The following is a 26,067-nucleotide window of genomic DNA, read 5'->3' as shown; positions in this document are numbered from 1 at the left end:
ACAAGAAAAGGTTGAGAAACGCAGACATTATTCCTGTATTTTTAAGTCGTTGCGCCTGAAAACCTATGAAAAATACGATGCAGCTTAGATTAAGGGTGTTGGATAACCTATCTACGTTTTCTTTTGCGAAGACAACATTCCTGTCGGCTTTCCAAGCGTTCTGCTCAGCCGCCATTTTGTATGGACAGGAAAGTAGCCTGCATCGTTTTTGACTACCATGCTGTCTTCTCGAAGCTGTTTAGTTTGGTGTCTTCGTGAGAACTGAAACGAGACTTAAGATGGCCGCTGTGCGCTTAGCAGTCTACGGTGAGTACTGGAACACAGCCAATGAATGGGTGACTCAAACAATCCGTTAAGTGGCACAGAACATAGTGGCAGATGTCCAGTGGGGAAAGCAGACGCAGTAAGTCAAAGAAACTGTTAAATACCAGGCAAACCTCTCCAGGATTCATTTAATTTCTCACTTTTTCTCTCTCTCCCTCTATGCTAAATATTGTCATTTCATTAACAAATAAATGTGCTTTCGAGATGCCTGTCAGTCGACATTATATTTTCAGGTTTTATACAGGAAGTTGAGTTTTTGTTACGCAGAACAAAACTGGACGTACTTGGTCAGCCTATATAGTTTGTAAGAACCACTTCATGTGTATTTCATATAATGTTCGTGCATATGTTACATTAACTCAAATCTTTCAGGCGCAAATCGTCTTCGACGCAAGGTTACGTCAACTTTCCAAAAACTGCCAAAAGACAACTTTTCGTGGAGTTGGGGGCCAAACGCTGCGGGTGGCCCGTTTGTGTTTCATCTGCTTTAGTGAGTATCGGTGGACTAGAGTTTCCAACTGAATTTATTCTTTTGGAACACACCACCCACAACATTCACCTCGGGATCGATTTTTCTGGCTAATGTGGTGCAGTGTTAGACTGCAGGGCTGGTGAAATTTCTCTTCGAAGTCATGTGATAGCACCAGTACCAGAAGTATATGACGGGGACTAGCAGGGACTTTTACCGGCTCAGATTACGGCATTTATTCCGGTGACTTCCGAAGATTGTCCTCCGCATCGCTTTCATGGATCAATTTAACCATACTACCCTACCATGTTGTAGAAAAAGATATACAGCTTCCTCGATGCATTGTGTAATGTGTAGATGGTCGTGCTCACGTGTGGACGTTGAACACGTCTTTGGAGCAAGTTTGACTGCCTACTGTACTCAAACTGGCCCCCTTTCCTCAGAAGCGACTGTCAGTATTCATGCCATCGACGCTTCTACCGACGCGAGGGCAACAAATCGCGACTACTCCTTGGAATTGTACCGCATGCTCAACAAGTCGCTATCCCCTTCAGAGCGTAAAGAATTACCAGTGGTATTCGTTCGCTATGCGCCAGTATTCGATTTTGCGCAAGACGATCACGCAATTTAACTTCCTGATTCGAGAATGCAACACCGCATAAACACGGGCCAAGCGACGCCTATTCGCCCGAAGCTGTACCGTGTCTCTCCTGCGGAACAAAAAGTAGTTGACGAGCAAGTTCAAGAAATGCTGCGGAAATGCTTTGTTCAGGAGTCTTTGAATCCCAGGGCGGCTCCAGTAATACTAGTTGAAAAAGACGACAATTCCTGGAGATTCTGAGTTGATTATTGAAGACTTGACAAAGTCACAAAGAAGGACCTATACCCCCTTCCACGCACCAACGATGCTGTCGATTGTCTTCATGCAGCCTCGTGGTTCGCCTCCGTTGACTTATGGCTGAGACACAGGCAAATACCGATGCACCTTACAGATAAAGACTAAACTGCCTTTGTGATCCCAGACGGGCTCTTCGAGTTCAATGTGATGCATTTCGACTTATGCAATGCGCCAGCAACTTTGGTTTATGGTCACAGTGTTACGCGGATTGAAGTGGGAGTTCAGCATGCGCTATCTCGATGATGTAATCATTTTTGGCAAAACATTTGAGGCGCACAATCAGCGACTTGGCTTCGTACCACATACCACATACAACCACATACATACATCCCAGTTGAAAATGACGACAGAGGTTGCCTTCAGTACTACAGAAATTTCTGTTATACAACAGGATTTTTAGGTAGTAACTACAGATTCCTCATGGAGTGACAGACATGATGTACAACCGACATTTCTTGTTGTGACTACAGAAGTACACTGTGTCGTATGTTTGTTGTTACAACAGAAAGCTGAAGCACTACAACAGATTTTTGTAGTACTACAGAAAAATTGGTCCTCATGCACAACAGGCACCCTGTTGTCCCAACAGCAATGTTCCTGAAGTAACCCGACTTCTATAGTGCTACAGAGACCTGTTGAAATACTACAGAAACCTATTGTGGCAACAGGCCCCCAATTGTCACAACAGAAGTGTTCCTGAAGTAATGCGACCAACTTCTGTTGTACTACAGAAAAATGTTGTATGGCAGAAACCTATCGTTGCAACAGGCCCCCGATTGTCATAACAGAAGTATTCCTGAAGTAATGCGACAAACCTTTGTTGTACTACTGAGAACTGTTGTACGACAGAAACCTATCGTCGCAAGATGTACCCAATGATGACAACAGAAGTGCTCTGAAATTATGCGATGCTACAAGCTTCTGTAGTGCCCAGTTGAAAAAGACAGTAGGAATTCCTGTCGCAGCTACAAAAATTTCTGTTGTACGACAGAAGTTCCTAACGTTTCTGTAGTTTCGACAGACATTTCTGACGTCATGACAGAAATTCTGATGCCGCAACAGAAGCATTCTGTCGCGAAGGCCAAGAGTTCTGAAGTCGCAACAGAAACTTTTTGTCGCGACAACAAGAGTTCTGAAATCGGAACAACAGCTTTCTATCGTGACAGCGACTCTCTGACGTTACGACAGCAATTCTGACGTCGCAACAGCAACATTCGGTCGCGACGGCCAAGAGTTCTGAAGTCGCAACAGAAGCGCTTTCCGTCGCGGCCCTTTAAAATTAGGTGTCAGTTTCGCATCGGTGGTGTACACTACTTTTCTCTTGCGCGGTATTCAATCGTGCTTCTCTGAAGCCGGCAATGCTGATAGCACCGACACCGGTATTAAAGTCAACGTGGCCAATTGTTATAATTGTGCCGTGACGACGCGGCACCAGCAAAACCTTACCGGCCTCCTCCAAATCGACCGCCTATCAAAATCATACCATCTGCTGGAATGGCTGCGTATCCTTTTTTTTTCGTAAGATGTGGCACACAGGCCTGTGGACTTACATGGGCGGTTACACTGACACATTAGTTAATTTTCAAGAAATATTGCACAAGCTTATGCGATGCGGAAAAGAAGTTTTGGGTTGTTCCACAAAGTTGCGTGAAAAGCTGTCTCGCTCGGGTCTCATTAATCTGGTACAGCGCTGCCGTGAGAAGCCAGTATGCTGTGAGAATGAATACTCATCCACGAGTGTTTATGTAGCTATTTTGCATTGAACACATGAATTATATGCGCGTTCAAAAGTGTAAAGAGCGAGAGACAACTGTCGAAATTAGCAGTAACAACCCTAACAGTGTCCCCGGTCACCGTTGTCTATTTCTGAATTTCTTATTCAATATGGATATCATATAGTAAAATCGATGTTCTAGCACTCCACGATGTACCTGTCAATGGTAACAACACTTTTGCTCTTCTAGAGAGGCGGCAGTTGACGTGGTGGAGTGAAAGCGCATCTTGGCTTTTAAAATGCAAATGTAAACAGCAACGCAGACAGCGATTTTTACTGTTGACATAGCCAAACTGTACTGGGCTTTGGTCTTGTGCATTTGTTTGTGCGTCAATTGGTCATGCGCTTATTTTACCTTAAAAATGTCCGTCATCCATTCCTTCTCGCAGTTAATCAAGCACGTCTTGCGTCACACCTCCCTTTAATTTTTGTCACGACAAACTTTGCTCAAGAACTACCGTTATGGGGCTTCCTAAATGAACTTGTTGACACTATTTCATTCTTAAAAGCCAGATTCACCCTTGAATATTTGTTTACCGTTAATCGCACGCCGCTAAATGTAGCATTTATAGATAACCTTTTCCCTGAACCTCTGTACCGAAAGCCGTATCTGTCTATTTGGTCAAGATGTTCTTTGCAGTGTCCGTAGATTGTGCATTGCGCCAGCAGCGAAAACGTTTTTCTTTAAGCTGCACAGCTCCACACTGTCAGTTAAAACGTGGCTTCAGGAAAAAGGACTGTATGTACCCTGGAATACAAAGTGTAGGCTTTGCAATCAACCCGAGACAATAGAACATTGCTTTATAGTTTGTCGTGACGCATCTCATTTTTGGGACATTTTACAAAAAACTATCAAAAAAGACTTTCCTCTCACATATTATGGTATCCGGTTCCTTCTTTCCAATAAGACAGCCAGTAATACACCATACGATTTGTTTATGTTATTAGGACTTTATTCATTATGGAAAAGTTGAATGATCGACAGACATACCGAGCCACCTCGCTCGACAAAGTCTATCTTCCGAGAAGAGACTGCTCAAATCCGTAAGTGTGATGGCTACATTTTATCCCGTACCTGAATGGATTTCGCATCTGGACGCTTGTGTTTATTTGCCAGAATTTTGAACTGTCATTGGACTGCATACTATGTGTCAATTTGTTTCTCATGTATGATCATATGTAATGTAACTGTATTGGTTTGTCACTACTGATAATTCCATGCAATAAACAAAAAAAGAAGTTCGGCGTGGTGCAGTTGTACGATGCTGCGCTCGGGATCCTTAGGTCCCAAGTCCGGATCCCGGGCGGGAAGTTTTTTTATTTTTTTATATTTATCTTTTTTTGTGGTAATAAATTTACATAACCTTAAAGAGGTCTCTGTCAATTTTTAATTAAATATTGATCAGGAACTACAAAACTTTCGACTGCAGGACGTAACACTACAGACAACAGAACGACAGAAACAACGTCCCAAAATACGACAGACTGAAACTTTCCTGTTGTGTTTTTTCAAGTGGGATACCACATACAAAAACGCTGGACTGGCTTCAAACTCGAATAAATGTCACTTTGGAGAGCGCCACACTGTCGGACTCGAGTTTCTTGTCGACAGAGATGGTACATGACCTTACCCTGAAATGCTCGCTGCAGTGCGCGATTTTAGCCAACCGAAAACAGCGAAAGACCGGCGAAGTTTTCTAGGCCTGTATTCGTATATTTCCGCTGGTTTATTAAGAACTCGGCCCAACCTTCTCACCCACTCCCGTGCCTCGATCTCAAACACAATGCGCACGTATGGACTACAGAGGGCGAGGACGCGTTACATGAGCTGAAGTGTTTCCTAATTTCTGGGCCAGTCTTGCGCCATTTCGATTCCGAGGTCATTACTGAGCTACACACTGATGCTAGTGATGTGGGCGTTGGCGCCGTCCTCGTTCAACACCATCATGGTCACCAGCACGTCGTTGCGTATACGCAAGTCGGACACTGATGAGAGCTGATGATGAGAGCTGACGAGACACTGACACTGCCACCGAATTGGAATGCCTGGTAGTAGTGCTTCGCCATCCAGAACTTTCGGCCATATCTGTCGGCTTGCCATTTGAAGATAGTGACGGATCATCACTCCCTTTGCTGGCTTGTTCAACTGCGGGACCCTTCTGGACGGCTGCTACGTCGGGCGTTAGGCCTTCAAGAACACATCTTTTTCTGTCGCCTACAAGGGCGATCGGTGTCATACCGATGCCGACTGCTTATCTCGTCTACAGTAGTCTCAATCCAACGCTAACGACGACGACTATCTTACCAGCTTTACCGAGTTTTCTGACGTCAGCGTCTTTATTATATAATGTGAACTGCGTCGCGATCCTACACTACTACTCATATTGGAAGCTGCGAGCACTTCAGGTCAGACCACGCCATTTACGCTGCGTGACGGCCTGCTTTACAAAAAATTTACTCGGCTGACGGCGCTTCGTTGCTCCTAGTCGTTCTCGGACGCCTGCGTACTGCGGTTCTTCGCGCCATGCATGACGACATCATATCGGATCATCTGGACTTGCTTGCACACTTCATCGATTACGCCAGCGCTTTCATTGGCCAAAGCTACACTCTAAAAACAGTTGCACCCTTTGGGGTGTTTATTTGTCCCACAACGATAATCGTCATCTGTCTTGCCCGCGTTTCCTTTCTTTAACGCTGCGAGCCCGGTACTTCCCAGTCACGAACGGCATGCGCTTTATCAGTGTGACGCAGCATTCTTGGCAGGAAAGTAGCGAGCGCCGTGTTTTCAAGAAAGGAAACGCAAGCAAGGCAGATGACGCTTATCGTTGTGGGACAAATATACACCCCAAAGTGTGCAAACTGTCTTTAGAGTGTATGGAAAAACACAAGACAGTACATTGCTAGCTTTCCAGCTTGCCAATATCATAAAAAGCCGGCGACGCCTCCTGCAGGCTTTCCGCAACCAGTGAAACCACCCACCTTACCATTTGAAAAAGTTGGTATCGACTTGCTCGGCCCCTTTCCCAAGAGCTCTACCGGCCACCGCTGAATTAGTGCGTGCGGCGACTACTTGACGCGCTATAAGACCGCGACCATTGCTGCGGCGCTTACCTCTGCTACCACCGTCGATGCGTCGTGCTTTCTGCTTCATCATTCTGTCATCCGGCGCCACGCCGCTCCACGTGTTGTTAAAAGTGACCGTGGACGACAACTGGCCATTGTTGAAGACCTGGCGTGCCTTTGCGGTTCTACTTATCACCATTCAACGCCATACCAGCCACAAACGAATGACCTTACCGAACGCACAAAAGAAAAAGTTTAGCACAAGTGACTCGTGGCCGAAGCGACAAAATAGCGACACGCGGCGCTGCCGTTACCGAGCGCGCCGATAGCGAGAGTGCCAGGAACATTCCATTTTCCAAAGCAGGGGTGGCCGGCAGAAAGCGACCCATCTTAATGCCCGCCTGGTAAATGATGTCTTAAGCGTTACCTTACGGCAGAATCATGGGCTATCGTGGGTGCGCAGAAGAACCCGTCTTGTTTTGTTTTTCGTTTGTTTCTTGTTGTTTTCATTCTGGCGTTGCAAACAGATGTGTTTTAATGGCAGTTTTCTTTAAGATCAACAATTTGCTGGGCGATACACTGTCAAAGGCCATGTGCAGCAGCGCCTACGCCAGACGACATCAACTATCATCGCTGATAACGCTCGCGCATAAAAAAAAAAAATGGGCTCACGTACGCTGCCTCGTTGGCGCATAGCTTCGAAGAAAAGGGAGGCATGGGATGCGTTTCGAAATGCGGGCTTTAAAGCAGATCTGTTTCTGCCAGCCACCCCTACTTTGGAAAGTGGAACATGCTTCGCACTCTCGCTTTCGGCGCGCTGAAGAACAACAGCGCCGCGTGTCTCAATTTTGCGGCTTCGGTCCCCACTCACTTGTGCTACTCTTTTTCCGCTGGGACTGTACGCTCACCAATCACGCTGTCACCACACGCCTCAGCTGATCACAAGAATTCGGATGCCTTGCTGCCCTTCGTCAACTATGCATACAACAGAGCCAAACACGAAGTAACCGAGTATGCGCCTTTCCATCTGCTGTACGCTCGCCGTCCCCAAACGTTCTTGCACACAAGTTTGCCATTCACACTAAACGAAGACGCATCCATTGCACAGACGTTGTGTCGTGGCGAAGAAGCGCGTCGGCTTGCTCGCCTATGAACGCTCTCTTCGCAAGTTTCAACCAAGGTACGCTATGACGCCCGGATACCTGTCACTTTCGTTCCAGGCGATCACATCTTACTGTGGACACCTCTACAGAAGAAAGGCTTGTATCGCAAGTTTATCTCAACGTATAGCGACCCATTCGTGATACTCAACTGATTAAGGGACGCCAACTATGTAATAGCAAAACTGACCTCCAGTAATCTCCCGTCGCGGAAGACAGAAGCGCCTGAAGCATTACCACCATAGGGTTCCCGAATCAAGCACTACCAATCATGTGGTTCTATAACTCGCTCGGCGAGCTTCTTCTGAGCCGGAGGAAGATGTTGCGCTGCGTGACGGATGGATGGGTGGATGGATGGATGGATGGATGGATGGATGGATGGATGGATGGATGGATATGTGGATGTTATGAGCGTCACCTTTGGAACGGGGCGGTGGGTTGCGCTACCAAGCTCTTGCTATTATACCGCCTAATGTCCTACCTAGGTTAAACAAGAAGAAAAGAAAAAAAACACGATGAACTCCCACGGCCAAATTTTCTGACCCTCTATACGAACTTTGCTTTTGTACGTCTCCGTTTTTTGTCGTTTCCCTACTTTTCTTCCACCAATCTTCCAATCGCCTCCAAGGGACCCGAAGAAGAGGAGCGCCATCTGGTGGGGCTGCAAGGAACCCAGCAGCCCACGCGGCGTTTGCTTGCCGCGTTGATTGATTGTGTTTTTGCGCACGGACAAGACAAATTCATTGGGAGAGTATAGAGGTATACAGCTTCGCTGTCATGCACAAAAAGATCTGCCTCCCAAGCGAACCTTGTTCACAGTCAAGGGTATGTCAGTATCCGAAAATTTTTAATAACGAATCCAAAGGCTTCAATCCAAAGCATTTGATCGTGTTCCTCACTGCCGCCTCATCTCTCAACTCTCTTACACTAGACTCACTAGCGCTATCTTGCAAGATAGCGTCACTGTTAGCGTTTCCATCTTTTCGCAAGCAGTTCACAGTGGACAATAATTTTGCTTCTTTTTCTGATGTCACATCGAGTGTTCCAGAGAGCAGCGTAATAGGCCCTTTACTTTTTCTAATTTACATTGATGACCTGCCTCCTAACATTTCCTCTTGCATGCGATTGTGTGCTGACGACTGCATCCGATTCCGCACTGTTGAAAGTCACGATGACCACGTAATCCTCCAAAAGCACCTTAACCTTGCTTATGCCTCTTGTGGTAACCAGCGCATGACGCTGAACTCGACTAAGTGCAAAACAATTTCTTTCACTCGTAAACAGTCACTTTCTCACTTCACGTATTCTATAATGAACGTTTGGCTGCCCCGTGCGGTGTCATGTAGATACTTACGCTTGCATCTTACATCCAACCTTTCGTGGAAATTACATATTACCAACATATGTGATGAGGCGTCCCTAACACTGGGCTAGTTACGCCAAAATTTGCGTCCTTGCTCAGCTCATGCATGCAAATTGGCATATTTAACCTTCGTACGCGCACAGCTTCGTCAATCAGGTTGCCTCATCAAGGGTAATTAATTTCACTGCTGGATGACGTACAAAATAGAGAAGCTCGATTCATTTCATGTAACTATAACCACCATTCCAGCATAACAGCACTTAAACCAGACATTCCACTCCAAACATTAAGTAATCGTCGTTCTGTTGCTCTTTTACGCTTAATACTCAAATATATTCATAGCGTAATGTCATTCCCACTGCCATTTGACAAACCATTATGCACATTAATGCGCCTTCATAATCACCTCAGCATCAAATGCATATTTGGTAAAACTAAAGCTTTCAATTCTTCGGCTTTGCCACAAACCATCGCACTTTGGAACGATCTTCCAGATACCATAGTACCACTAAGCACGAACTCTTCCGCGAGCATTTGTATGCACATTTTACGAGCTCAAACTGTAAAACGATGCCCTTTTTTTCTCCTTACTGTCGCTCTTCTTTTGTCTTGCTCATCCCGTACTTATTTGCATAATCCTCCATGATTCAGTGCTCCCACCGAAGCCTGTGATGTACCTTTGAATAAATAAACAAATTCTCAGAATCGAAAGCCAATTTGGTCTTCGAATTGAAAACTCGCTCTTCGTAGGTAGAAATATTTTTCGAATATTTCAAGCCCCCGACTGTGCGCGAATAAGCATAAAGCTGAACCAAATGCTCAATAAATTCAGTCCCGACGGCCACAGCAGAAATAAATACATCAGAAATTGCAATCGTAGTGGAGCGTACCACGTCGCTCAGCCAGTCAGACTTTTCTGGCTAAACCGCCATCATGCGCCTTCACCAATGAGTCCAATGTATGTGAATAAACAACTTTATTCCTCCCAATGCTTTGTTCGGGCTTTTAATAAACAACAGTTCATAATGGGATGACAGAAGCTTGTCATTAACTGTCTAACTTGTCACTAATTAAACTTGTCACTAACTAACTGTCACTAACTTGCGAATGTCCTATCATGTGAAGATTGTTTATATCATTAGTGAAAGCACGCTGCTAACTATTCGAAAGCGTCTTTTCGACATGTAGTCAACATTTGATTCGATTCGCCTTTGACACTATTTAATTCACATTTGATTTGATCTCCGATTATGCACACCCCTATTGACAAGAAGGAACGTAAAACAGCAGAAGATTATGCATACGCGTATGTAGATATCGCTGACACCGAGCATGAACCGAGAGTGGTCGTCATCAGCGTGGCAATGGCAGTTTGAATTAGTTGTTTACAGTCGGCGTCCATCTTTATCTTGACTGGGAGGCAAACAACCCGGCCAGCCATCGTCAAACCTTAGCTGCAAAGAATTCGGGAAAACTATTACAGACCTCCAATGTTATTTTCCGTCACCACGCGAAATGAGAGATACCAAGAGTTCTTGTTGTAGACATGTGGCGTATGCGTCACGTGAGTCAGATAAAACGCATCTGTTTACAAAAAACGGCAGGCCATTAAATGCTTTCGGTTCTTTGAGCTCGGGATTTTGTACTTCGTATCACGGTCGCCAAGCTGAAAATAAAGCTGCTTCAAGAGTTTGTGAGTGACACCGATGAACAAACTAACAAAGGAAACAAAAAAACACGCCGAGTCCATGTCTTCTTTTCTTGTCTTGTTACATGCACTGTTTCATAGTCCACATACTTCACATAGAACGTTAACCGGCGTGTACCATAAGTGAGCGGCTGTTGACAGCAGAGGTATTCAGCAGTTCAAATTACTTACTGCATTGAGCAATGCACTGGCGACAATTGTGGCGCCAAGTACCACGCCAGTAGATGCCGTACTCGAAGCTTTTATGGAGGGTCGCAAAACAAGCAATTGATCTCATCGTTATTACATGATGGTAGAGTTTCGTGCCGCACGTAATATTCAAGAACTTATACCTTCGACGCTCTTGTCACAAATGGCCATAGACGTAGAAGTACTTGTGTTATGCCCGATTCTTCGTAGAAACAGTTTCTTAAACCTTTGCGAATAGCGTCTACGGTCATAATATTTGGCCACATTAGCAAGATGCGACAGCAGGCTCTGACCACCTCAGCAAACACTAAACGGAGAAAAATTCGCCGCAAGGGGAAAGCTTGAAGTGATCAACAGCGCAAACACTTGCTCGCCATTGTTGATCACGTGAGAAATACGATACTGACTATTTGTGAAACAAAGTAGACTGTCCGACAACGCCCACATGGAAAAAAAAAGAAGACGGACACTGTAACGACGCTGGACAATAAAATATTTCCTTCAGGCATGCCACCAAGTGGTTTCAGCTCTCCACTGTTCTTATATTCCGTTATTTGCATGCGAGAAGCGAGCGCACGCCGTGAGGCCCGCGTCCTAGCCGTGCTCCCCCGTGTTGGTGAACTTCGCGAGTCACGCACCTGCGCGCCGTGCCACGCGAGCAGTGAACCTGGCAGCGAGAGCGCTGTGCGCAAACCGAAGCAAGCGCATGCAACCGGCCGCTCGGTGCCTTTGAGATGGCCTCCGAACAAACAGGCGCTCCGCGCAGATGGGATGTCGCCGACCAGCCAGGCGTGCGGGTACCCCTTGGCGCGTCGGCGAGCTGCTTACTCTCGGTCACACCACTGGGCCCGTGAGAGACAACAGGACAAAAGACAACAAATGTGAGAAGACTGAGCCGAAGAAAAGAAAGGAGGGAATGCAAGGTGCTCAAAGTGAACTCGGTGTTCCAGCGTTGCAGGCAGAAAAAAAAAAAAATCAGTACCAGCCCCCGTTTTCTCCCTGCATCGAGGAGAAGGACCACCGATGTCCCTTTCTCGACAGGCCGCGCAGATCCTGCTCGTTTCGGCGACGACTGCTCAGCGAAGCCTCACGCGCGGTCCCCTCCCTCTTCGACGACGTGGCAAGGAGGAGAATCCGCGTCAGTTGACGACTGCAGTGCGCCGGCGTCGGCGACGACGGGATCGCGTGTCCAGCTCGCGTATCATTGTACACCGCGCGAGTGAGCGAGCGCGCGCGCCGCGCAAAATGGAACAGCGAGCCGGCAGCGACTGCAGCGCGGCGGGCGGGCGTGCATGCATTACGCGCACACACGTACAGACACACACGCGCTCCTCGCTATTTCGCTCAGCGACGGCGTGCCGTGCATCGCTTGCGTAGCCTAGCGTGCCGCGCGGGGAGGGGGCCGACGACAAACGTGCGTGGAGTCGCCAGCGTTTTTTTTTTTTCTTCTTCTTTCCGCTCCAGATGTGAGTGGAAACAATGGGGGGAGAAAATGAGGCCAGGGAACAGAGACAATGTCAACGGCGATGAGTGCCGAAGACGATTGCCGCCCCGGGGCTAAATGCGAGCGGAACCCTTTCGGACGATCCTGAGGGAGGAGGGGGGGGGGGGTCTAGAGGGAGGGGTGTAGTAGTGGGGGACAGACACGTTTGGTCGGGGCTCGCACCGAGAAGAGTGTGTGCCTCGTGTGTGTGTCTTTCTGTGTTCTTTTGTTCCCTTTCTTGACGCGTTCCGAATGCGACTGCTGCACGCGATGGCCGTTTCACGGATGATTGCGGTCCAGGAATTTCGGGACCGCATCGGAGGTCCTTGCCTTTTTGTTCGGTTACATCTTCCGCACCGTAGCACCCACTTTGAGCTGGTCAAGGCTACTTACTCTGGTCTGGTCGCCGAATTGTTGTGCGCGAATGATGGTAGGAAACTGGTTCGGGTCTTCTTTTGTCCACCGGTGGGGGTTTTCCTGAAGCGAACTCGTTCCAGATGCCCTTAAGCGGCGAAATGTGGAAGGCTTGTCAATGATTGAGACGCGCATGTAAAATGGCGAAAGAGCAGTCGTCCCGATTGCTGTTCCGATGCCTGGAACGTAGCTGTCGCCCTACATAACCGGTGACGACGTGTATTTACTTGCCATTGTCTCGAAACCCTTTTTTTCTAATGCGCTAGCTCTTTCAGATAGCTGAAGCGGATCGTACCATCCTCTCGTGGGGCTACATTCTGATCGTATAAAATGCCACATTATTCGACTGTCGCAATCAAAATAACCAAGATTTTGATCGTCATTGTTTCCCTGTCACTAAGAGGCACAGTGTCTAAAAAATAACCTTAATTTTGGAAAAAGCTTGAAACAGGTTCTTAATTTATTGCTTTTCATAAGCACTGCAACAAATGTCAGGGTGAAGGGTCGGGAAAGAGCCGGGTTGCAGCGGTATAAGAGGAAGCGAAAATACTTAAACTTAAAACAAACGAAAAATCACCGCAGGCAAGTTATTCAGAGAAAGAACGTGGTTTTCTTTAATTGGCCAAGCAGGTCGCCGAGTCACCTATCAAGCAAGCACGCGATTCTTCTCAGGAATAACATTGCTGCACATTTACCTATTCAGTGTGGTTCCTGAATGTTAGCCAAGCCTTTCTAACTTCCGCATATTTGACAAAGCCATGATGCATTTTAACATGATTAATGGCGGCATATTTTATCAAAGTAAGCGAGAGATTTGCATCAGCGATACATGCCCGGACCTGTACCGCATGGAGCATCTATTCTTTTATAGCATATGTTTGAATTAGCATGCATTTCTACAACGCCATTTCTGTTGCATAATTTCTGTGGTTAAGTATATTTTCACGCACGCTGACACCTTCCTCACAAAAAGGGAATGCGCCTGCTCTGCTTAAACTTAACTTACGAGGGACGCTTTTTCATGTCCTGTCGCTACTTCACGTCATTTCACGTCCATTTACACCACAACTATGAACCGATTAGCCCAGCAACAAGTGTACAGACGAGAAAACAGTTGCAGGTTTTCGGAAGATTTCTGAGTGGCGTCTTACAGAGTTCTTTGCTGGAAACGGATAGTCAAGAGTGCGCAACGTGTGTTTATGAAAGTGCAAACTATAGACAAAGAAAACAACTGTCATTTGCAAGGACAGTAATGGTACATGATATGAACTACGTGTGCAAAAGTGACCATGGTCTGTAGTAACCAGCCACGTCGCGACCTCATATCCTTTACATACTTTCCGCACTGTCTTAGCAACCATACTGCTCTGCTTTGAAACAGAACATCTTGAAAACACCAAGAAACGATGTTGTCGAAAATGTGTCGCCGTCAATGGTGAAAACACCAACCTGCGCTGCATCTTACAGTTTTTGATCTGCATTTGTTGTTCCTGATATTAGCTAAATGGATGCTGAATCCACTCCAGGTCGCGTGCAAATTGAGTATGTACTCAATTACCAAATTCCGGGTCATACCAGCTCTAATATCAAAGCTGCAAGACGACGAAGTCTGACTCTTCAGAGCCTCGTTTAATTTATTGCGATATTTAGACAGTTAACTTGAAGCTGTTTTATCTCGCTTCGCAACCTCACATTGCCGATTTCAGGCGAGCAAACGTTCGACGCCGCTAATTTCTGCAGCTTATAAGGAATTGCGGACCACGGGACATCCTCATCGAGCACAATATCTGAACAGTTGAGTGCGCGTAGGTCAGTTGAGTGCGCGTAGGTCAACACATAGGTCAGCTTACGAGAGCAATGACCGAGTTTTTTTTTTTAATTATATTAGACAACAACAATCTCGATGCGAATATCAGCATGCCATCCATCGCGTTTTTTGACTGAGAGTTTGATTTCTCGGAAAAGTGGATTTGAATACTGTTGATATCATCATTGTTCTTTTTTCTGCCATACTTTCACGCATGCGTGATTTAAACTTTGCGTTTACTTATATTTTTTCTATTACTTCCAATAAAGTTTAGCTGTCAGTTCAGGGCAAGTCTTTCGTGGTCCTTAATTCTGCCTGCGTGTCTGCGTGCGTGGCCGTTCTGATACGCGTTTGAACCAGCTAGCCCTAGTATCCCTCTTGCTAATAAATTACGGCCAGTTCGACGCATTAATTACCGAAACTCCACTTACGAAGACCGAAATTTTCGCTCCCGTAGAACGCGCCCGTGAGGAGCGCCACTGTGCAGGGTTCGCCACCGGACGAACATAAAGCAAGTGCCTTTAGCAAGCCTCGATCTCTTTTAGTTTCGTGCTAAACCTCCATGGTTGGGCGCAAACTTGTTCTGAGGGCGTGACGCTTGCTCTTTTGCGTAAATTCAGTCTCACTTTTTACTGCGTCAAACTGAGTCATGTTTGTGCATCTATGGATCCGAATAGACTTGATAGACTATGTGAGTTAAAAAGGTAATTAATGTAGTTTCATAGTTCATTGTGCTATTATCACTTCGATGTTATTACACCTCAGTCGCTTAGTTATCTCGTTGTCACCAAATTATATCGCCTCTTTCCTACATTTAGAACGTTGCGAAAGCGTATGGGTGGCTGGCGGACTGATTTTACTTAGTACTACTAGGTACCTAATACTACTAGTTGCCTATATAGTACGGCGGTGAAGTATTACGCAAGTCACTCGCGTCTGCGTGAAAGTAAGTTCCGAACACAATATCAGGTAGGAAACTGTGAAAGGACTTCTTGGTAATTATAATCAGTTGTTTACTGGGTGCGATATGATGCTTTTTTTTCGTTGCGCCTTAAGTGCACGGATAGGAGCATCCCGACTTCGATGGCCGCATGATCAGTTGCTTGAATAGCCCACTGTCCGTGTTAAAGAAAAGTGAGAACCTGTACACACACGCATATCGACCCTCTGGGTACCCAAAGTCGTTTGAGCACGCAAACTCTAAATATATAACAATAAAAGTATTCCTGAATTCTGGTGACTTAAAATTTACTGCGATGACAAAAAAATAAAGCACTCCAACAAAAAAGAAAAAGAAAGAAAGAACTGCTCCTCTATTTTTCTAAATGAATTTCTTAAAACTTGTTTCATTTTTAGATTTTTTTAAATACCTTTGTCACATAAGTCCTCTGGCGCTAAGCCGACGTGTGTGGCATATATTTCTTGCGTTCCCTTTTTTTTAGTGTACTTTTAAGCAAGAAATCAATAATTGGATCAAACTTCACTATTTGGGATTCCTATAGACCGTTTCATCGGGCGAGGAGGATAGGGCGCGCGGAGGGCCTTTCCTCCTCTCTGGCTTGGGCGATCCGGCGCGGCGCTGCTTGAAGGTATTGCTGTCGCGTGCTGCGGAACGATTTCGTGATGTTTTAGATGGTACTTTGTGAAATTTACGCCATGTCCGTTCATATAAGGTCGTCAAGGAAGCCTTTCGGTGCATCGGTAACTACAGTATATAGGCGGAAATATCTCTTGGTGGCGCAAAAATGTGACGCGTTTTATCAGCCGCGGCGTACGCACATTATCAGTCACGGTGTGTGTATGTGTTGTGAACTATTTTGCTTATATCAGTTTTAATTCAACAAATAAAACCGATGTCTCTGTATTAGCAGCATGAAATGGTAAATCTGCTCAATATCTGATCGCCTGGCGTAGGGAGTAAAACATAAAGCATAAGAGCGCATGCTCGTGCACGGCCGACCTAAGGCAACCACGAAACATCTAAGCGGCAGGCGCTATCAAATATGTGTGATGCACCGGCATTTTTCTCGCGCACTTCAAGTCTAGTATAGGCTTCAAATTACCATATGTCTACGCTAGCTTTCCTGCATGAGGCCGATGGCGCTGCTCAACACAACGATCACTGCGGTTGGTGAGGCCAGCACGATACAAATGTAAGCTGTGTGCTTCGGCAATGCCTTTTTGGCCTGTATACAGCCATAATATGTGAGAGGGATCGGATAAAAAGAATGCGATGGGTATTTATGAGGACAAAATTTCCGTAATACGTGTGAGTGCGTCGTAGAGAACGGAACGAACACAACCGAAAAAAAGAATTCAGTTATCCTCTTTCTCGAAAAAGCAAGAGAAAACGGGCTAACGCAGCAATAGGACTTCGCATAGTCACGCCGCACAGCGTTTATAAATATATAACCGCTGATGCCGTATGCTTGGACCATGCGGTATATAGAACAAAGATATATGTAATCCAGCACCCACTGCTTAGGACGCTCGCGCAGTTCGTAAACAGTCCCTTTGCTGGATAAGCGTAATTCAGGCTGTAAGGTATGCTGCTATTACTTGCAAAACTATTTTATTCAGGGGCGGAAACCTCATCCATCGAACCAAGTTGTCACGCAATGTAACCTGCAGCGAACAGTTTGAACGCTTGTCAAAGTATAACATCACAGCTCCTATCGTAGCAGAACGGTACCCGCGCTCAAGCTGTTACGATCGTCGCGTATGTTTCATGGCTCTTAAACCGCAGCTTAGAAATAGAGGATAATACTGCAATAAGGCCACATTAATGATTGGAACATTAAGAAATACACTATTTATCTCCGAGGCTGATTGTAGGCTCAAATATGCGCACACACATCGCGCTGCGTGTTCCGTCCACCTCAACGCCAGCAGGAATTCCGGCCATGACGCCTTAAACCACTTCAGCACGTCTCACAGAACCGTTTACCACGTAGAAGACGCACGTCATACTAAACAGACCGCACGACCGCGAAAACAAACGCCAGAACCTACCGCCGAGCGTATACCTTCCATGCAAAAGACCGCTTTCACCCAAGCCAGTATGGCGCTGCTCATAGGCGGCGCCACTGCGCTCACAATATGGCGGCGCCTACGAAAAAACGGTCTATACGCACACGCGGTGATAACCGAGAAAGCCGCTAGCAGTTCGTTTTAGAACACTCCAATAACATAGACGCACTGATTAAAAAAAAAGGACTTCTGATGGCTGTAGATTTTGAATTTTGCCCTTGCGGTCTTGAAGCTGTTATTAACGTGGCAGCGTTAAAGAGCCCGTCTTGCAGAAGGTCCGGCGTCGGTGACCCGCGTCCGGCGTCGCACGCCATTCCGGCAAAAAGATTTACGAACCACCTATATCCAGGCCTTTCATGTGACGCAAAGAATTGACTGAAATAATTGAATTTCTCAAGCTAAAATACGTGGACAAATCGTAAACTACGACTTACGCACAGCTTACTGACATGATAGTTCTCGGAATGTAATTTCAATATACGAGAAAACACAATTCTGTTGCGCGAAAAATCAAACAAACCGCTTTCCAGCGTTTCTACGATGCATAGACCGAAGACAGCGTCCACCATTTGCGCACGCCGGCGAGTAAATATCTCGGAGTCCACGAAGCGGCGCGCCCGCTTCCACGAAACACTTCCAGATGGCGCTCGCCTCCGCCGCATCGCGGCCTGCCCAAGAGGCTGCGTTTCTACCAGAAAGACCGCCTTCGTGTATAGCGTTCACCGAGAGCGTTTCCTGGTAAACATTACGGTTACATATGCCGCAGTTGCCGGGAAGCGTGAGAAGCAGTCAGGGATCCTTGAATGATATCGCGTTCCACTTATAGAGGCGAAGCTTAAGCTTCCTCCAACTTTTTTCAAAAGGTCACCATAACGTCAACAAGTTTCAGTTACCAACTTCAAAAGAGTACGCCCTCCTAATGAGTAAGCGTATTTACGGCCCTTATTCGTAACTTTCTTGCTGTTTTATAGCAGTGATTTAATCATGACAAAAATCCGGCCGTAACGCCGCAAAGACTTTGCGACTAAATACCGGAAATACGCATGGGAGTGAAAGGCCATATCCCCTGAACGTTGCTAATTGAAAGTTGCTGAAATCCGGTGGGGCTTGTGCAAAATATACATATATATATATATATATATATATAAGTTACACAAATTGCATTGCGAACACTGCGGTGAAGATCGGCAAAGAGCCGAAGGGTCAAGCTTCAAACTCATTGGATGTGCAAGAAATAAAATGCTACGCAACTGTTCTATAGAGAAGAGCGCGCATTTCTACAGAAACGCAAGAATGAGAAGAAAAAAGAAAAGAAAGAAAGTAAGGAAGAAAGGCGCCCGGCAAACAATGCTGTCATAGGGTCACGTCATAATAAGTTGACATATTTTCCCATGTGAACAACACGAAAAATACTTACTGTCCGTCATAATTAGCACTTGTAATTTTAACAAAGAGGAGAACGCTGAAGCAAAGTTCGTCTGCTTTTATGACAGCGTAATAAACATGGATGAGCGGGATTGCATAAGGCCGCGTGTTTGTGCGTGCACGATAAGCATGTGGCGGCTTGTTCTTGCATGCGCCATATTGATAAACCGGGTGCCTTGTGCAAGTACGTAGCGTCTGCGTAAGGCAGTTCACATTATAAGGCGTTCGCCAAACTGCGTAGCAACGTCCGTGTTGCCCTGCCTAACAACACAAATACTCGAGAAGAATATATACCGCGCAAACCGCGAGCACTAAATGGACCGCCATCACTCCTCGAAAGAAATAACAACATCGGCTGCTAAATATAGTCGAGATCCTTCGAGCTTCGCACTGTTCCACTCAGCAGTCTGGCACTTACGACGAAAAACCACCACCCGGCGCAACACGCACTGCGCTCGTTCAATTCGCCTTCAGTGAACTCGTGCTCGGGGCGCGTTCGTCACGTGACAGCACAGGTAGGCGCGGCGCATTCAGAGCACGACCAAGGTGCAGTGAACGCCGCAACAGCGACCGCGCTTTCGCCCGCAGCGCCGGTTCGAACAAGAGAATCCCCCCTTTTTTTTTCTTTCTTACGCGCCAACTCTCGCTTATCGCGCGTCCGTGACTGTTACACGCGGCCGGCGCGCAGAGCCCTCCGCGGCGACGACAAAGAGAACTGGAAACGAACATGGCGAACGAACGTCCTCCCCGAACCGCAAGCGCCGAAATCCTCATCTGGCAGATACCAAGTTTCCTGCAAAGGCGGCGCGACATAGCGGACTCCGCGCGGAGCCGCTATACCCGCGCCCCTGCGCGCTTTTTATCAGCTCACCTTCGAGACCACCGCTCTCCTCTCCTCACGAGCAAGGAGGCGTGTCGGAGAACGGATGATTTCACGCTACAGATACCGAGCACAATGCATCACAGTCGCATGACGCCGAATATTTCTGCTTTCTTTTTCTTTTTTCTTTCGTTTCTGCAAGTTCCTCTTCTTGCTTGACTCGCGCGCACTTCTCACGCCGGCGAAGGCTCTCGCGTGCTCTCGTCTCATCGTACCTCGGACCAGCGTGCGCGGAGAGCGCGCTGTAACTGACCCGTCTTCATCGGACGCGGGCCATTTAAGCCGCAGGCCCACTACTGGCTGTTATGCCACAGATGTTACGGTGGCTGCCTCTGTGGCAGCGGCTACGGCGGTCACGTCGCTTATGGCTTTGGAAAATAATCGTGTATACTTACCTAACGAGGAAATGAGAAGGCCTTTGTGCTCAGCGAGCCGACCGAGACTAATGCACTTGAAGGCTAAAACAATGGATAAAGTAAGTATTGGTTTCGGCGGCTCTGGGAACGACAGTTGTGTTGAGTATGCGTGGAAACGGCGGAGACGTATTGTGCACGTGCGGGGTATCGGAGGAAGCGGTATGTAATTTCTTGTGCTCTCGCTACAGCCACGTTGTCTACCAGCAACAAATAAAGCGGCCAAACATGGTTACCCACCTGTCCGCGTTTCTCGTGTTGTGGAAACTGTTAATACTGTGAAGAACGCGTGCGCTACGAAGAAACGGAGCTATGTCATCAACATTTCTTTACAAAGCCTGGTGGCGATGCGACGTGTACAGCCTTGATAACTGTAAGTAGAGGTTCCCGAGTGGAGTTAGCATTAGCAGTTTCGAGGGCCACGTGTCCGTTCCCGAATTCAGCTGACTGTGTCAGTACACATCTCTTCTTATATCATATTATAGCACGTCAGTGACAACTTCCGCCATACTCTCAATACCGAGTCGCTGTTTTGCCTCGCGGTGAAGGTAGAATTGTGACTAATGGAGTATATCTACTCAGGAGTACCAAAACATAAAGCTTGACGTTTGACGCGTCTACACCTCTCGCACAGAAGTGATCAATCGTAATTGAGACCTTGGGAAAAGTCATTGTGGTAGCGTTGAACTGTACGATACACCATTTGTAGTGTAAGAACTAGCCACATTACACAAGTGCTGGCTCTCCAAACACCATGACGTGACAGCCCTTACCCGTGTAAATAAACTACGAAGAGGGGTTTTCCTCTTCAGCGCCACTGCGTGCACTGGAACCTCACTCCAACACGAGCGCGACAGCTGCGTAATCAATCAATCACCCCCACCATGCAGGACATGCGAGCGCTGAGAGAGCTCCCGCCCAGTCTATCCGGCCAGGTGTCCTTTGTCCTTTGTGAATGTATTTTGCCCTGTAAATGCTCGTTACGCTACACGCTACAGAACAGGCATTCGGCTTTAACTCAGGAAGAGGACCTTAGTGTTGAAGCCATGAACGACAATCTTGTGGCCATCATTAAGGAGTCTGCAATAGAAGTCGGTGGCAACTCCGTTAGACAGTATACCAGTAAGCTATCGCAGGAGACAAAAGATCTGATCAAGAAACGCCAATGTATGAAAGCCTCTAACCCTACAGCTAGAATAGAACTGGCAGGACTTTCGAAGTTAACCAACAAGCGTAAGACAGCCGACATAAGGAAGTATAATATGGATAGAATTGAACATGCTCTCAGGAACAGAGGAAGCCTAAAAGCAGTGAAGAAGAAACAAAAATTAAATTAAATTATGGGGTTTAACGTGCCAAAACCACTTTCTGATTATGAGGCACGCAGTAGTGGAGGACTCCGGAAATTTCGACCACCTGGGGATCTTTAACGTGCACCTAAATCTAAGTAAACGGGCGTTTTCGCATTTCGCCCCCATCGAAAAGAAGAAACAAGGAATTGGCAAGAATCAGATGTATGCGTTAAGAGACAAAGCCCGCAATATCATTACTAATATGGATGAGATAGTTCAAGTGGCTGAGGAGTTCTATAGAGATTTCTACAGTACCAGTGGCACCCCCGATGATAATGGAAGAGAGAGCAGTCTAGAGGAATTCGAAATCCCACAGGTAACGCCGGAAGAAGTAAAGAAAGCCTTGGGAGCTATGTATACAGGGAAGGCAGCTGGGGAGGATCAGGTGACAGCAGATTTGTTGAAGGATGGTGGGTAAATTGTTCTGGAAAAATTGGCCACCCTGTATACGCAATGCCTCATGACTTCGAGCGTACCGGAATCTTGGAAGAACGCTAACATAATCCTAATCCATAAGAAAGGAGACGCCGACGACTTGAAAAAATATAGACCGATCGGCTTACTATCCGTTGCCTACAAAGTATTTACTAAGGTAATTGCAAATAGAATCAGGAACACCTTAGACTTCCGTCAACCAAAGGACCAGGCAGGATTCCGCGAATACTACTCAACAATAGATCATATTCACACTATCAATCAGGTGATAGAGGAATGTGCGGAATATAACCAACCCTTATATATAGCTTTCATTGATTACGAGAAAGCGTTTTATTCAGTCGAAACCTCAGCAGTCATGGAGGCATTACGGAATCAGGGTGTAGACGAGCCGTATGAAAAATACTGAAAGATATCTATAGCGGCTCCACAACCACCGTAGTCCTCCATAAAGAAAGCAACAAAACCCCAATAAAGAAAGGCGTCAGGCAGGGAGATACGATCTCTCCAATGCTATTCACGGCGTGTTTACAGGAGGTATCCAGAGACCTCGATTGGGAAGAATTGGGGATAAGAGTTAATGGAGAATACTAGTAACTTGCGATTCGCTGATGATATTTCCTTGCTTAGTAACTCAGGGGACCAACTGCAATGCATGCTCACTGACCTGGAGAGGCAAAGGAGAAGGGCGGGTCTAAAAATTAATCTGCAGAAAACTAAAGTAATTTTTAACAGTCACGGAAGAGAACAGCAGTTTACGATAGGTAGCGAGGCACTGGAAGTAGTAAGGGAATACATCTACTTAAGGCAGGTAGTGACCGCGGATCCGGATCATGAGACTGAAATAATCAAAAAGAATGAGAATGGGCTGGGGTGTGTTTGGCAGGCGTTCTCAGATCATGAACAGCAGGTTGCCATTATCCCTCAAGAGAGAAGTGTATATCAGCTGTGTCTTAGCAGTACTAACGTACGGGGCAGAAACCTGGAGGCTTACGAAAAGGGTTCTACTTAAATTGAGAACGACGCAACGAGCTATGGAAAGAAGAATGATAGGTGTAACGTTAAGGGATAAAAAAAGCGCGGATTGCGTGAGGGAACAAACGCGAGTTAATGACATTATAGTTCAAATCAAGAAAAAGAAATGGGCATGGGCAGGACATGTAATGAGGAGGGAAGATAACCGATGGTCATTAAGGGTTACGGACTGGATTCCAAGGGAAGGGAAGCGTAGCAGGGGGTGGCAGAAAGTTAGCTGGGCGGATGAGATTAAGAAGTTTGCAGAGACAACATGGCCAGAGTTAGTACATGACGGGGTAGTTGGAGAAGTAAGGGAGAGGCCTTTGCCCTGCAGTGGGCATAACCAGGCTGATGATGATGACTAGCTGAAGCATTGATACCACGTAATTACTTATCTTTCCATTAAGAATCATAATTCCCGATTTTTCGTGCTAAACTTAAGGCGTGGGTTTGTCGCTGCGTTGCCACACCTATTCGTGAGTCTCTACAAATATCTTGCATGGTCGGCGAGTCAATGTTAGGTATGAGGCTCCTCTGGCGCCCCCGGCGGCTCTCCTAATCATGTCTGCGTTGTGAGGCCTGGTAGAGTCCAAGAGTGCTGTTCTTTCAATCAAGCGGCATAGTTACCGCACGTGCTGTGTCACGCCAACATGTCGCAAACGTGTTCAGTTATAACACTGTTTGATAATAACACCGTCCGGTGCGTAACCACGCTGATTATTATTATTATTATTATTATTATTATTATTATTATAATTATTATTATTATTATTATTATGACGATGATTAGACATCTTGGATCGCTGGGATGGCGAAGAAAGCGTGACGACGACGGCATAGCAAGAGTCAGACTACGAAGCAGAACTGACGACGATGGAACGACGACGACGGTATTATGACCATGAGCACATATCTAATGGCCCAAGCTATTTGACATCTTGGGTCACTGCGATGGCGTAGAAAGCGTGACGACGACGTCATAGCAAGAGTCAGATTGCGAAGCAGAACTGACGATGATGGAACGACGACGACGGCACCATGACCATGAGCACATATCTAATGGCCCAAGCTATTTTACATCTTGGGTCACTGGGATGGCGAAGAAAGCGTGACGACGACGGCATAGCAAGAGTCACATTGCGAAGCAGAACTGACGACGATGGAACGACGACGACGGTATCATGACCATGAGCACATATCTAATGGCCCAAGCTATTTGACATCTTGGGTCACTGCGATGGCGTAGAAAGCGTGACGACGACGGCATAGCAAGAGTCAGATTGCGAAGCAGAACTGACGACGATGGAACGACGACGACGGTATTATGACCATGAGCACATATCTAATGGCCCAAGCTATTTGACATCTTGGGTCACTGCGATGGCGTAGAAAGCGTGACGACGACGGCATAGCAAGAGTCAGATTGCGAAGCAGAACTGACGACGATGGAACGACGACGACGGTATTATGACCATGAGCACATATCTAATGGCCCAAGCTATTTGACATCTTGGGTCACTAGGATGGCGAAGAAAGCGTGACGACGACGGCATAGCAAGAGTCAGAATGCGAAGCATAACTGACGACGATGGAACGACGACGACGGTATTATGACCATGAGCACATATCTAATGGCCCAAGCTATTTGACATCTTGGGTCACTGGGATGGCGAAGAAAGCGTGACGACGACGGCATAGCAAGAGTCAGATTGCGAAGCAGAACTGACGACGATGGAACGACGACGACGGTATTATGACCATGAGCACATATCTAATGGCCCAAGCTATTTGACATCTTGGGTCACTGGGATGGCGAAGAAAGCGTGACGACGACGGCATAGCAAGAGTCAGATTGCGAAGCAGAACTGACGACGATGGAACGACGACGACGGTATTATGACCATGAGCACATATCTAATGGCCCAAGCTATTTGACATCTTGGGTCACTGCGATGGCGTAGAAAGCGTGACGACGACGGCATAGCAAGAGTCAGATTGCGAAGCAGAACTGACGACGATGGAACGACGACGACGGTATTATGACCATGAGCACATATCTAATGGCCCAAGCTATTTGACATCTTGGGTCACTAGGATGGCGAAGAAAGCGTGACGACGACGGCATAGCAAGAGTCAGAATGCGAAGCAGAACTGACGACGATGGAACGACGACGACGGTATTATGACCATGAGCACATATCTAATGGCCCAAGCTATTTGACATCTTGGGTCACTGGGATGGCGAAGAAAGCGTGACGACGACGGCATAGCAAGAGTCAGATTGCGAAGCAGAACTGACGACGATGGAACGACGACGACGGTATTATGACCATGAGCACATATCTAATGGCCCAAGCTATTTGACATCTTGGGTCACTGGGATGGCGAAGAAAGCGTGACGACGACGGCATAGCAAGAGTCAGATTGCGAAGCAGAACTGACGACGATGGAACGACGACGACGGTATTATGACCATGAGCACATATCTAATGGCCCAAGCTATTTGACATCTTGGGTCACTAGGATGCGAAGAAAGCGTGACGACGACGGCATAGCAAGAGTCAGAATGCGAAGCATAACTGACGACGATGGAACGACGACGACGGTATTATGACCATGAGCACATATCTAATGGCCCAAGCTATTTGACATCTTGGGTCACTAGGATGGCGAAGAAAGCGTGACGACGACGGCATAGCAAGAGTCAGATTGCGAAGCAGAACTGACGACGATGGAACGACGACGACGGTATTATGACCATGAGCACATATCTAATGGCCCAAGCTATTTGACATCTTGGGTCACTGCGATGGCGTAGAAAGCGTGACGACGACGGCATAGCAAGAGTCAGATTGCGAAG

General features: G+C 46.7%; 1 long non-coding RNA gene across 1 annotated transcript in view; it reads right to left on the bottom strand.

Moving 5' to 3' along the window:
- Window positions 1-6,810, bottom strand: part of LOC140218477 (uncharacterized) — a 151,300-nt gene extending 144,490 nt beyond the window's left edge. Inside the window, exon 1 of the long non-coding RNA XR_011894743.1 lies at window positions 6,580-6,810. This is a non-coding gene — a long non-coding RNA (uncharacterized lncRNA). The remainder of the gene's footprint in view (window positions 1-6,579) is intronic.
- Window positions 6,811-26,067: the final 19,257 nt, after the last annotated feature.

Source organism: Dermacentor andersoni, chromosome 5 (genome assembly GCF_023375885.2).
Source record: "Dermacentor andersoni chromosome 5, qqDerAnde1_hic_scaffold, whole genome shotgun sequence".
Taxonomy (NCBI): Eukaryota; Metazoa; Arthropoda; class Arachnida; order Ixodida; family Ixodidae; genus Dermacentor; species Dermacentor andersoni.
The sequence above is the reverse complement of the archived record's forward strand: the minus strand, read 5'-3'. Positions and strand labels throughout refer to the sequence as shown.